The following is a 12451-nucleotide window of genomic DNA, read 5'->3' as shown; positions in this document are numbered from 1 at the left end:
TTATCTCCTTTCACACATACACACAAACACACACACACACACATGCATACACTTCATTATCACAAAGTAAATGTATATCAAAAAGTGCCAGTTGTGAGAATGATTATTTAATTGTCCAATCTACGTCCTCACACTGTGGTTTAGATGGAACCCTAAACACTGCATTTTTTTTTTTTTTAACTGTCTGTGGCTGATTTTACATTTTCTTTCCACCACTAAAATTTGTTTTCTAAGGAATTTGTCTAACAGTTTAACATTGTTTTCCATACATAGGATTGTAAAAATCGTCAGGCGTATTTCTAGTTCCACCAGAAATACTCCAAAACCCTTCATATGGAAGACTTGGCTATTTAGAACTTGAAAAATGTATTTCCTTTTAAGTTTCTGTTTTTCTGTCTGACAAAGAGAATTTGTGAGCTGATTACCTGAGATTACGTATGTGGCGTGTTTATCACACAGAGCTTGGCACATAGTGTCAGATCTTACTTCCTCATTACAGACTTGATGACTGGAAGGGCTGGGAATCAAACTCAGGTCTGACTCCAGATGATGATGATGATGATGATGATGATGATGATGGGGATTCAACAACTCAATGCTCCTATTTTGGAGACAGCTCTGTATCTTTAGAGACCAGCTAAGAATTTCACAAATTCATGGAACATGGCTAGCAAGCAGTTTTAGAATCTGATATTTTTTGGAAGCTTCCTTATACCAATCAAAATATGTAAAGATGTTATTAATTTTGTTCCTTTTTTATTCTAAGTGTCTACTAAATGAACATTTTTTCATATAAAAAATGTCCTGAAAACCAAAATAGTCTTCTTAATTATGAATTATACTTGTTGAAATTTTGCCATGTAGAGTATTACATAAAATATCATTATAGTAAGATCATATGTATGAAGCAGGGCTCTAACCTAGAAAAAGCAGTCTTAAGTTTTGAGTGAAAAAAACATGAGTTGGATAAAGTTGTTCAAAGGCTTTGCATGTATACCTCATATCTTGGACCCCAACAAAATGCCCAGTCATCTCCAATTCCATGTGTGAAAAATCTGCTTGACAGAAGTTTTGGAGGAGAGGTCTCTGTCTGACTTCCATGGACAAAATGAGATAAGAACAAATAAACTTTTCATTAGGTTTTGATAGATGAGCCAAAGCCAACTTAGTACTACCAGGATCCAGTGTGATGAGTCTTTCAGAATTTATAAGCTCTCGGGCTGGCTAAAGGAGTAGATTAATAGGATCTATTCTCATTATCTTTCTTATGATTTTCTTATAAAGTCACAACAAACAATGATGAGGATTGGCAGCATGATAAACACATTTACTTTGCTCTCATATTTGGACAGACTCTTGAGCACAAGACTAATGCATCCCCAGAGAAATTGCCAATTGAAACTTGGAAATTGTTTTCAAGTCAAAGGTCTTGAATTAGAGTGGGGAGAATATCCTGATTAGAACTCACTGGAGTTCCCCAGTTTGTGGACAGAAATCTCCAGAAAATGAACACTAGAATAATGTGTTGGTAAAGCAACTCTAAATTTATGAAATCTCTAGGATACCACTTTGAGAGAGCTTTCATAATGAATACACCAGAATGGGGAGGTCTCAGGATCACATTCATAGGTTTTTAAGATCTGGGCTCAAGTTGTCATAGGCATGTGTTTTCACCTTCTTTTTGTAAATACCACATTCTATTTTTGAATGACTGAAAAATTATTCTGTATTTTCTGATTTTTTCCACCAAATATTTGAAGTACTTAGATTTCATGTCTCAAACCTCATATGAATTAATATATATTTGCATATTTATAATATTTTGACTTAGCACATCATAGTAATTGACCTATTTGCCTGAGTGTTTTGTTTTTATAACTTTAAAAATTAATATCTATATCTAAATTAAAAAAGAAAAACATAAAACCAACAAAGAAACCTGAATGGCATGAATAAATGTAGACTTAGTGTTCTTTTGTAATACTGACTCTTATCACACAAGAATCAATATCATTTCCAGAAGGCAAATAATATATATAATCAGAATAGCTATTTCAGGAATTATGATCTCTTGTAATAGCCAGGGCTTTCCAGAAAAACAGAACTGATAAAATGTGTGTGTATATATACAGAGAGAGAGCAAGGAAGATATTTATTATAAGGAATTGGCTCACACAATTGTGGAGCTTGGACAATTCCAGTACCTTCAGGTTAGGTTGGCAAGCTCAACTGGAGACCCAGGAAAGCCAAGTTACAGTTCCAGTCTGAGTCCAAAGGCCTGAGAACCAAGAGAGTCAATGGTATAGTTTCAGTTTGAAGGCTGGCAGTCTTGAGATTCAAGAAGAGCTGATGCCACAGTTGGAGTTGGAAGGCAGGAAGAAGCTGTTGCCCCAGCCCAAAATCTGTCAGTCAGTAATAGTTCTCTCTCACCATGGAGAAGGTCTGCCTTTTTGTTCTATTCAAGCCTTCAGCTAATTAGATGAGTCCTGCCTACATTAAGGAGGGCAATCTGTTTTACTCAGTCTACTGATTCAACTGTCAATCTCATCCCAAAACATAGAAACACTTAGAATAATATTTGATCAAATATCTGGGCACCTTTTGACCTACTCAATTTGACACATAAAATTAACTGTTGCATCTTGTATACATTATGGTAACGTAGTTTAGAAAATGGTGATAATTTATAATCATTTAGTTAAAATTATAAAGATCAAATTAAATTTCAAAACATTAAATCCAGGAGACCTAATTTTGCTGGTGTTGATAACAAAAGACTAGCAGATTATATACAAATATCTGCAGTCTTAATGGGGTCAACTGCTCCAAATTGAGTACTTCTGGACTTCATTTTATGTAGTGCAGTTATTATTTGGTGGAAATATCATCCCTTTAACAATTGTATACATTCAAATATTTGGTCCATCCTCAGTAATTATATACCATTCACCCTTGTGAAATGTTTTGAAATAAAGATTTACTCTTAATTAGTGAAACTGTTAATTTTTTTGACCTTCTTTAGGTTCATAATTCTAAAAAATGACAATTTATTTCTTAAGTTATTTTCCATTGTTCTCTTAATACATGGAAACATTTATGGCTTGCCTCTAATTTTACTAGAAGAATGATTTGTAACCAAAAAACTCTCATATTGCATGATGCTATGTATATCTTTTTACAAACAAATAGCAAGAGCCTTTGTTTCTTTTTAATTTTCATGTTCTTAGAAATACTGCTTTGAATATTTTAAAGGTTATAGTTGTAAGTACTGATAGTTTTGGAAAAATAACATTCAAATTTATTCAGGTATTTCTTTGATTTAAATTTGATGGGAAATATAAGGCATATTTCACCAAATTTATAACAACTGTATTTTAAAATGTGTTAAAAAATACATGTAAAATACATGTTAAAATAATGTGTTACTCTTTCTATTTTAAAGTAATTTGGACAATTTATCTTATTCTAAGCAATTCAATTGCACTATGCAAATGAACTGCAAATCTATGGGAGAAGATGGAGAGGATAAGTTGAGAAGGGAGCGAGCATATCCCAGATGTTTTGTTGACTAAGATGCCAAGATCTCAGCACTTGATAATGAATTTATAAGGTCACAGAAGATTGTACAGGATTAGTAAATATCAGAAAAAGTAATGATATTAAAAGATTACAAGAATAAACTTTATATCAACATTACCATTGTTTTCAAAATAAATTTTTTTTTTATAAATTGTAGTGTGATATTTGCTTCTCACATAAATTCAAATCCTTTAAGTCAAAATAAAGATATTAGATGACTGACCTTGAATTTATACAGTAATAAATACAGAGCCTTACCACCTTGTTTCTGGCCTAAAAGAAGTTTTATTAATGGTCATAGTATATAGGACCCTTCTTTTTAAAATAACTTCTTCAGTAGAATATAGCTTAATGTTTTTGGTGCAGAAATCATCCCTGCCTAGACCTATTACATCAAAATCTGAATTTTCCCAACATGTCTGATTGTTGTGTGCAGGTAAAGTCTTTAAAATGTTAGCCTACTGCAAATGAATAGATTTTGAATCATGTTGCATTCATTCTGCATCTATTGAGATAATGATATTTTTTGTAGTGCTAGATAATTAAGTAGACTTTATATTTAGAACAGTTTCAGGCTTATAACAAAATTGAACAGAAATATGAGAGTTCTCATATTTTTACTGTTCTCACACATGTGCAGCCTCCCACACTATGAACATCCCCCACTAGAATGTTTCATTTATTATAACTGATGAACCTACATTGCTATGTCAACATCATTCAAAGTTCATAGCTTACGCTAGAGTTCTGCCTTGGTGTTATACAAGACAATAATATTTTTTACCTGTTAATGTTTCAATGCACTGGATTATATTAATATATGTCTAAATTTATAAAGAGAAAATTGAAAAAAAAGTTAAGTTATACAAGGCAGAGAAGTGAGAATTCAAATCCTGTCATTCTAATTTCAAAGTCTATATATACCTTTATCATTATAATATAGTGTCTATAATCTTATGCTGTTTACAAGGAAAGTATACAAAGTAGAAAGTCAAAGAATGGAAAACATGATATATGAATTATTATGAGATTTTCCTACTATATGTCTAGGTGTGGATTTTTTTTTTTTACTCTGTCCATTCAGGGTTTTTTTTTTCTTTTGTTTCCCTGCATCCCCACATTAAATACATATTCCAAGCGATTACTAATGTATTTTTCATAGATGCCAGATTGTTTCAATGAATTTTTTATGTCAAAATGTACTTGCAGAATATTTAGCACATAGTAAGTGACTGATAATTGTAGTACATGAATAAACATCTTTAAGCTATACACTTCAAATAATCTAATTTCAGACATATGGGGTGTGAATGATTGTTCTTTGTCCACTTCATCATATATGTCTTTGTGGCTTTTCTTGAGCAGTTATGCATATCAGATCCTAATATACTAAGACATGTAATTTCTTTTCAAAATGTAGGTGGTTGTGAAAATAATAACAACATATAATGCTAAGAAACTCCATCACTTCATCACTTAGGTATTTTTGTTATACTCATTTTGTTTGTGAGAAAGCTGAGGCTTAGTGAAATTAAGTTTCCCATGGTAACACAATATTGGAACAAAATTGGAAATGAGCTCTGTCCTACTTGAGGCAGTCTGAGTTTTTCTAACATTACTGTATCCATGATCATGTGTAGAAGACTGGAAAGCTCCCCATCTGTTTCATCTTCCTACTAAGTGTCCCTGCACTAATCATGTCATCATTGTGTTGCTAAGCAAGTTTAATTAAAACATGATTGTATTAAAAAATAAAATAAAACCTTTACATTTAGTTTTTTTTTAAGATTTTTATAATCTGATCTTATTCTAACTATCCAAATTTAGTTTCTATTAGTTTTGTCTGAACTTCTTTTTTTTGCTCTTTCTTGGTTTCTTATCTCTATATCTGCTCTGTAATATTCTTTTGTTTCACGTTTGTTAACACTCCATGGGCCTATCTTACTTTTTCTGTAAAGTAATTGAAATATTTTCCAAGGTTCAAAAGATAGATAAAATCCTACAACCTCTACAAAGCTTTTTATGACTATTATTTTTCTGAATCTTCATTGACATTTAAATAGAGTACACACTTCCCCTGGATATTTTTTCAATAATATTTTTAAATTAGCATAAACATTTTTATATTGCTTAATACCTACATTTTAAAAACAATGCCTCATCACAAAAGGTCACCACACTAAAGAAATATGTTTTAATATCACACATAGCATTATTTCAATTATGGGTGTGACATATAATTACTAACAACACCACTAAAACATGACATCACTAAACAGAAATGAAGGCTGGTGTAATGGAAAGGAAATTTGTTATGGTCTTAAACAGGCTTGAATTCACACCTGATTTGATCACTTATAAGATATGTGATATGTGGTGATTATTAAGGTTATCTGAGATTTTTTTCTTTTGAAAAATAATTTTGATAAACTTCTCTTCATAATCAATAAACTTGAATTATTTAAGTCTTTTCATATGTCACAGGATTCCACTTAGACTAATGTACCTAGAACAGATTTCTTCTCCAACTGTTCTCTATTCTCTCACTCTACTTTTCTACACAAAATTATCACTCCCAGAAAGTGTAACATTTCTTTGTTTATTTTGTCTTTTACACTAACCTCTATGACCACATGGATCTTGACTATTTTAATCACTATTATATCACAGAAGCAGAAAAAGTTCTCCAAACCTAGTAATACATTAAAGAGTAATTAAAATATATTAATTTTAATAAAGAATATGGTAATATTTAATATAAACACTAAATATGAATATACGTGTTTTTCATAATATACACAAAATTGCCAGTCAAAAGATAAGAGGTTAGTTTCAAGTCTCTAACTTAATGGGTGGCTGCAGAAGTAGTAAGCCTTCTTTATCTGCAAAATCAGGGATTTGAAACAAGAACATCACTGTACGATTTCATTTGGAATTATATAATCTTATTTTAAAAACCATTTCATTTTGTGTCAAATTTTTAAGAGATTAGTTGGCTTTATATCAAAAGACAAACACAATCAATGATGTCTTCAAAGTACTAATTATATGTTTGCCTCAATTTTATATTACTCAACAATTTGCTGATAAATCAAACTATTTCTTAATTATCAAATAGTCCAAAGATTTTTAAAGGTAAAGTAACATAGAGATACTTCATTGAGAAATGGTAAAAAAATTTATAACTAGATATTGCAGATTGGGATGCAAAATGGTTTTATTAAGTTATAGACAACTTCTGGTTCCATTTCTTTTCCAGTTCTGACCTCGCTAGAGTTGGTGAGGCCACATGAAACTGTTCACCCACCATGGACTGAGCTCGCATGTGTGGAGAGTGGGGCTCTGTGGCTTCCGCCTATGCCTCCAGGACACCGAGGTCCCTGTCACTCTGTGGAGTTCAACCTCCACTTCGCGGTTTATGTGATACCCAAAGCGAAGTGGGCGGCCAATATCTTACACCTGATCAAGGAACCTAAAGGGCTGATTGAGGAATATGAGAATGATGCAGTTTCTGAGGAAGGTGAACCATGTGCTGCCGGAGGTGGATGTATTGGAGGTCGCCCTGCAAGACATTACCGTGTGACTGTGTGAGTCAATTCTCCTTAATAAACTTCCTCTCATATATGCATATATTCGATTAGTTCTTTCCCTCTAGACAATCCTGACTAATACATTATTATGTATTGAAAGCCATAAAACATCTTGTAATGCTATCAGTATCAAGTTCTACGTAAAACATGAACACAGCTCTAGTTCCCAGGACAACCAATAACACTGTGGTTATACTTTTAGAGTTAAAGTGCAGATAACAGTGTATACTAGGGATTCACAAGACTTCTGTTAGCTATGTAATTCTGGAAAAATATCAAACTCTATAGTTTCTTCATTGTCAAATAAGGAAGGTGATAATAATAAAATTTCGATTTCCTTCTGGGGATGATTCTTACCATCTTAAAAAAAAAAAAAAATTAAAGTCATGGAGGACGAAAAGAGCAGAATTAGACACAATCTTCTCATTGGGTAAAATAATTCTCTTCCCTGTTTTTGCCAATTAAAATGCGTAACTCAAGCAGAAAAAAGAAAGTTATTTGAGACAATGTACAAATAAAGTGATTCATTTCTTAGAGAAACACCAGCAGATTTACAATTTAAATATGCAATTGAAAATTTTGGGAAAAATAACATGACAGAAATAGTAAAAGAGTAGGGGAAGTTTGAAAATTACAGAAAATTACAGGAAATTTGACAGTGTTCTACCTTAGCATTGGTTTTCACAATAGCTGAAGAATATTTGAAAAATTAGAATTGTTTTTATTGCAGAAATACAAATTTATTATAAAATGTTCCCTGTTTTTGCAATAGACAATCCATGAGTTTCTGTTCTCCTCAATTTACATCTAGCTCTGTATCTAAACTCCTTGAGTTAAAAGTAATTTCCAGGGTTTTCTGCTGTTACTTTATTTGAGAAATGATAAATAAGATTAATTTAGCATTAATATGGATTAAAAGGAAGACAAAGAAATCCTTGTCCAAGAGTCATTTGAATTTACTTGTATTGTTAAAGCACTAAAGAAATATGTATTACTTCATTCAAAAGTTTTCACTTTGTCTACAGAACCAAACTGCAGATAATTGTACTTGTAGCTCTTAGTAATATCATGATAGTCTTAGTTTCTTCGATTGCAAAATTCTTTAAATTGAGAAATATGTGATTTCAAGTACATAATATGTTTAATTTTCAAGTATTCCTTTTATATATGTTAAAGTGTTTCTCTTTTCAGGAATAATTGATACAGTTAAAGAAACGCATTTTTAAGAAATAAAGTGTCAAAACAAATTTCAGTATTCATGCATTATAGTCTATTTCATAGAAAATCATTTTAAATTTAAAAAAAAACACTACTAATATTAGCCACAGATATTTTAGAAATTTAGAATTTTGATCAAGAGTATATGTTACTTTGATCATTTAATAATGTCAAACCAATAATAAAATCATTCTTATTTTAATTATTTTCTTAACATATGCTTAGAAAACTCCCATTACAAAATTTTAGATAATGCTACTGAACAATTATTATGAAGAAGCTGAAAGGTGGCTTTAATGGCTTTTTGAAATCCGTGATTTCTCCTACTGGATTATACTTGAATTTAGACCGTACTGCTTTCTTGCTGTATGGCTGTTACTCTTCCACATTTCTACATGATAATATAATATGTTTCAATCAGATTTTATTTTTGTTTGTTGACATTCAAGACTAGAAAAAGAAACTGTAAAACAAACATCAATTTTGTCCGTGAAAAGAGACTGTTAGTTTTGATTTAAAGAGTTATGCAAACATAGAGTTGTAGAGAGATAGTCAGAGTGTCCTATCATACAACAAGAGAAAAGCCTGAAGCAACTACAAATCAGCAGTTCCTGACTCATCGAAGTCACAAGACAAAAAACTAGCCTGAATTCTGGAGAAAGATAGTAGGCTGCAAGGAGTTCAGGAGGGATAGAGACTAACACGGGAAAGCATGGGAACAGAAGAGAATGGTGGAGACTTTTGTCACAGAAAGTGCCTTTAGTTTTTGCATTGTCTCTTGCATTTTTCTCAATCGTTTTTTTCTGGCTACCTACTCATTTTAAATTTTTCCCGTAGAGTGATTTTCATCCCATAAATATCAGTAATTCATTTGTTTAAACAGGGATGAGGACTAAGAACTCCAGCAAACACGTTAATTTACATAAATCCAAAGAGTCATCCTCAGACACCTACAAGACTGGATTCCCATATACCCACTTATAATATGACAGACAGATATTAACCCTTTAGGAGAAAGACGTGAAGGCAATATTACCAGCTTCCCATATTTTCTAACCATATAGTGATCCTTATATCAGAGGTGTGTGAACCAGAGCAACTCCATCTTAAATAGAAGCTGGGTGAAATGAGGTTGAAGCCTACTGGGCTGCATTCCCAGTTGGTTAAGGCATCCTAAGTCACAGGATGAGACAGGAGGTCAGCTCAAAATACAGGTCATAAAGACCTCGCTGATAAAACAGACTGAAATAAAGGAGCCGGCCAAAACCCACCAAAACCAAAATGGCGACCAGAGTAACCTCTGGCCGTCCTCACTACTGCACTCCCACCAGGGTCATGAAAGTTTATGAATGCCATGGCAATATCAGGAAGCTACCCTATATGGTCTAAAAGGGGGAGCGGTGAATAATCCACCCCTTGTTCAGCATATCATCAAGAAATAACCATAAAAATGGGCAACCAGCAACCCTCTGGGCTGCTCTATGGGATAGCCATTCTTTTATTCCTTAACTTTCTGAACAAACTTTCTTTCACTTTGCACTGCAAACTCGCCTTAAATTCTTTCTTGAGTGAGATCCAAGAACACTCTCTTGGGGCCTGGATCGGGACCCCTTTTCTGTAACACTTACAGAGTTTTAGAGCCCAAATTACTCATGCTTATTCAACTGTTTAAATACCTATTAAATTTTGAAAATGAAATATGTCCTATATTTTAAAAGGTCTCATTTCTGAATCATCACCATAGAATTGAAAACAAAAACCATATCAGAATAGAGGAAAACATATTTACTCTAGTTTTGTTCAGAGTGACAACATGTAAGAAAAGAAAATGTCAATCAATAGGAAAATGCTTGAAAAATTTGTTGAACATGCTTATTGTAGTAGTCTGATGTGCCTGTTTGTGCACAAGTCTACTCCTTTCTCTTTCCCTTTCTATAATCTGTATTGCAGAGGATACAATTCTAAAAAGTTTAATTCCCAACCACTCTCACCTACTAGCTTCTGGAGAAGTACTGCCACTGTGAGCACTTACAGAAGCTACAGAGAAGCTCAGGATTGTTCCTCCTCTTCTCTGCTGCAGGCAATGTTTCAGATAGAGACAGTTTCTTCTTTAGAACTCCACTGGGTTTCAAATATTTTTCATGTAATAGTGCACTGATGTTATATTTCTAAAAGGTAATTGACTCTATTTTATTTCCATGATAGAATCTGTATATTTGTCATCTGTAAAGGAAAATTTATACTTCAAATTTTATTACAGTTGTCAGTCTCAAAGACAGTTTAAAAATCACTAGAACCCCCAATTCTGTGTATTTAGCTTAGAGTAACAATTAAATGAAGAAACATTTTAACAGTATTCATTGCAGCATTTTAGTAACAGCAATGAAAAAAACTGATTATGCACACGAGGAGAATGAATTATTAAACTGCTATATCCTTAGAATGAGATATTATAAAGGGGTGGAAATAAATAAACTACAGCTACACTGAAACACAAGGATAAAACTTGAAATCACAACTAAAAATGCTACAGAAGACAGCTTTCATTATAAACAAATAATTAATATAAAAACTACTTAAAAAGCAAGAAATTGGTAATTATGAATGTCAACCCGATGGCTACTTGAGAAGCTACACTCCGGTTCTTAAGTTGGGTATGATAAAATTGCAGTTTTTGGTAAAATAATGATAAGAATAGCGAATTTATTTCCATCATGAAGATGTATATTTAGATATCACAATGCATTACTGAAAATGCAGACAATAACTGCATTTATTTCCATTATTAGCAGTCAAAATTAATGATACTTCTGATATTAACATGATCTTGATGATGATAACAATGATGATGATGATGATAATGAACAATAATAGTTAACTACAATATTAAGCCTCTACAATATACCAGATCTAATAAAGTATTTTCCTTGTGTATTTTTGCGTGTTTCATAAAGTACTTCAAAATTCAATAGTATAAGTATTATTGTTGTCTCTGTATTATAAATGATGTGGCTAAAGTCTTAAATATTAAGTTACTTGCTCAAGTTTACAAAACTATTAATTAGCTGACCTAGAATTAGTATCTCAATGCATCTCACTCCAGAGCCCATGATCTTAACTGTTGTATTAGATGACTCCCAAACTACACACATATACTTTGTTTTGGAATTGAAGTCAAAAATATAACGTGTTTATTGAGTTAATTTCTACTGAAGACGTTTTTATTTCACATAAGTGTAAGATTGTTGTTCACTCTGTACTGGCGTGACTAATAGTTACTATTCAAATAAATTTATTTTAGAAACACATTTGACGTGTATAAACATGGCTAAGAGGAAAGTAAAACTTCTTGGTCTCCTTAGAATAACTATATATATATGGCAAATTATTATGAAGATGCATCATAATGTTTATTTTCTGCCTTTAAATAAATCCGATAATTAATTATTAATGCAGTATGTTTTCTTACATAGAAATTTCTCTACTATAATTTGACTTTGTCAATGTAATCTTAAGGACAAGTAATGCCTTTGTTAACATGCCAAACATCTACCCAATATATGCTTCTTAAATAGTTTTTTATTTAATATACCACATGCCCTATCAATAAAGACGTAAAGCATAGAGTAAAGGTATATCACTATAAACTACACTTAGTATTGTGTTACGGGAAGTAGGAACTCAATATTTATCTCATAAAGGAAAACTTCCTCTATGATATGTATTGCCAACTTCAAAATATACATCAGAGAAAACTATCTACAAATACGTTGCGTTTACTCAGGAATGAGAAATAAGGATTATAATCCAGAATGCACAGAATGGCAACCCACTAGTACACTGGGTGAGAGAAGGGTAAAGAGAAGATTAGCAAAAAGAGAGAGGCTTACAAAATCTGTTAAGAAGCAGAGTTCATTGTTTCCAGAGGCTCAAAGCCAGAGTTGTAATCACTTTGTTAGTAGAGATGCCATTCCTGGGCAAGTATTCTTTTGAGGGTGTCTGATCTGAATTACTGCAGCCCTAAGAACGTGCAGTGATGTACCTTTTGGATGTGGGAGATGCAC

The 12451-nt window shown here is 32.3% G+C and overlaps 1 long non-coding RNA gene across 1 annotated transcript in view; it reads left to right on the top strand.

Annotated features, from left to right (window-relative positions):
• LOC117086419 overlaps positions 1 to 7205 on the top strand; it is a 30494-nt gene extending 23289 nt beyond the window's left edge. Inside the window, exon 2 of the long non-coding RNA XR_004438332.1 lies at positions 6839 to 7205. This is a non-coding gene — a long non-coding RNA (uncharacterized LOC117086419). The remainder of the gene's footprint in view (positions 1 to 6838) is intronic.
• Positions 7206 to 12451: the final 5246 nt, after the last annotated feature.

This window comes from Trachypithecus francoisi, unplaced genomic scaffold, assembly GCF_009764315.1.
Source record: "Trachypithecus francoisi isolate TF-2019V2 unplaced genomic scaffold, Tfra_2.0 Lachesis_group1, whole genome shotgun sequence".
Classification (NCBI taxonomy): domain Eukaryota; kingdom Metazoa; phylum Chordata; class Mammalia; order Primates; family Cercopithecidae; genus Trachypithecus; species Trachypithecus francoisi.
This window is presented reverse-complemented; position numbering and strand designations above follow the sequence as displayed.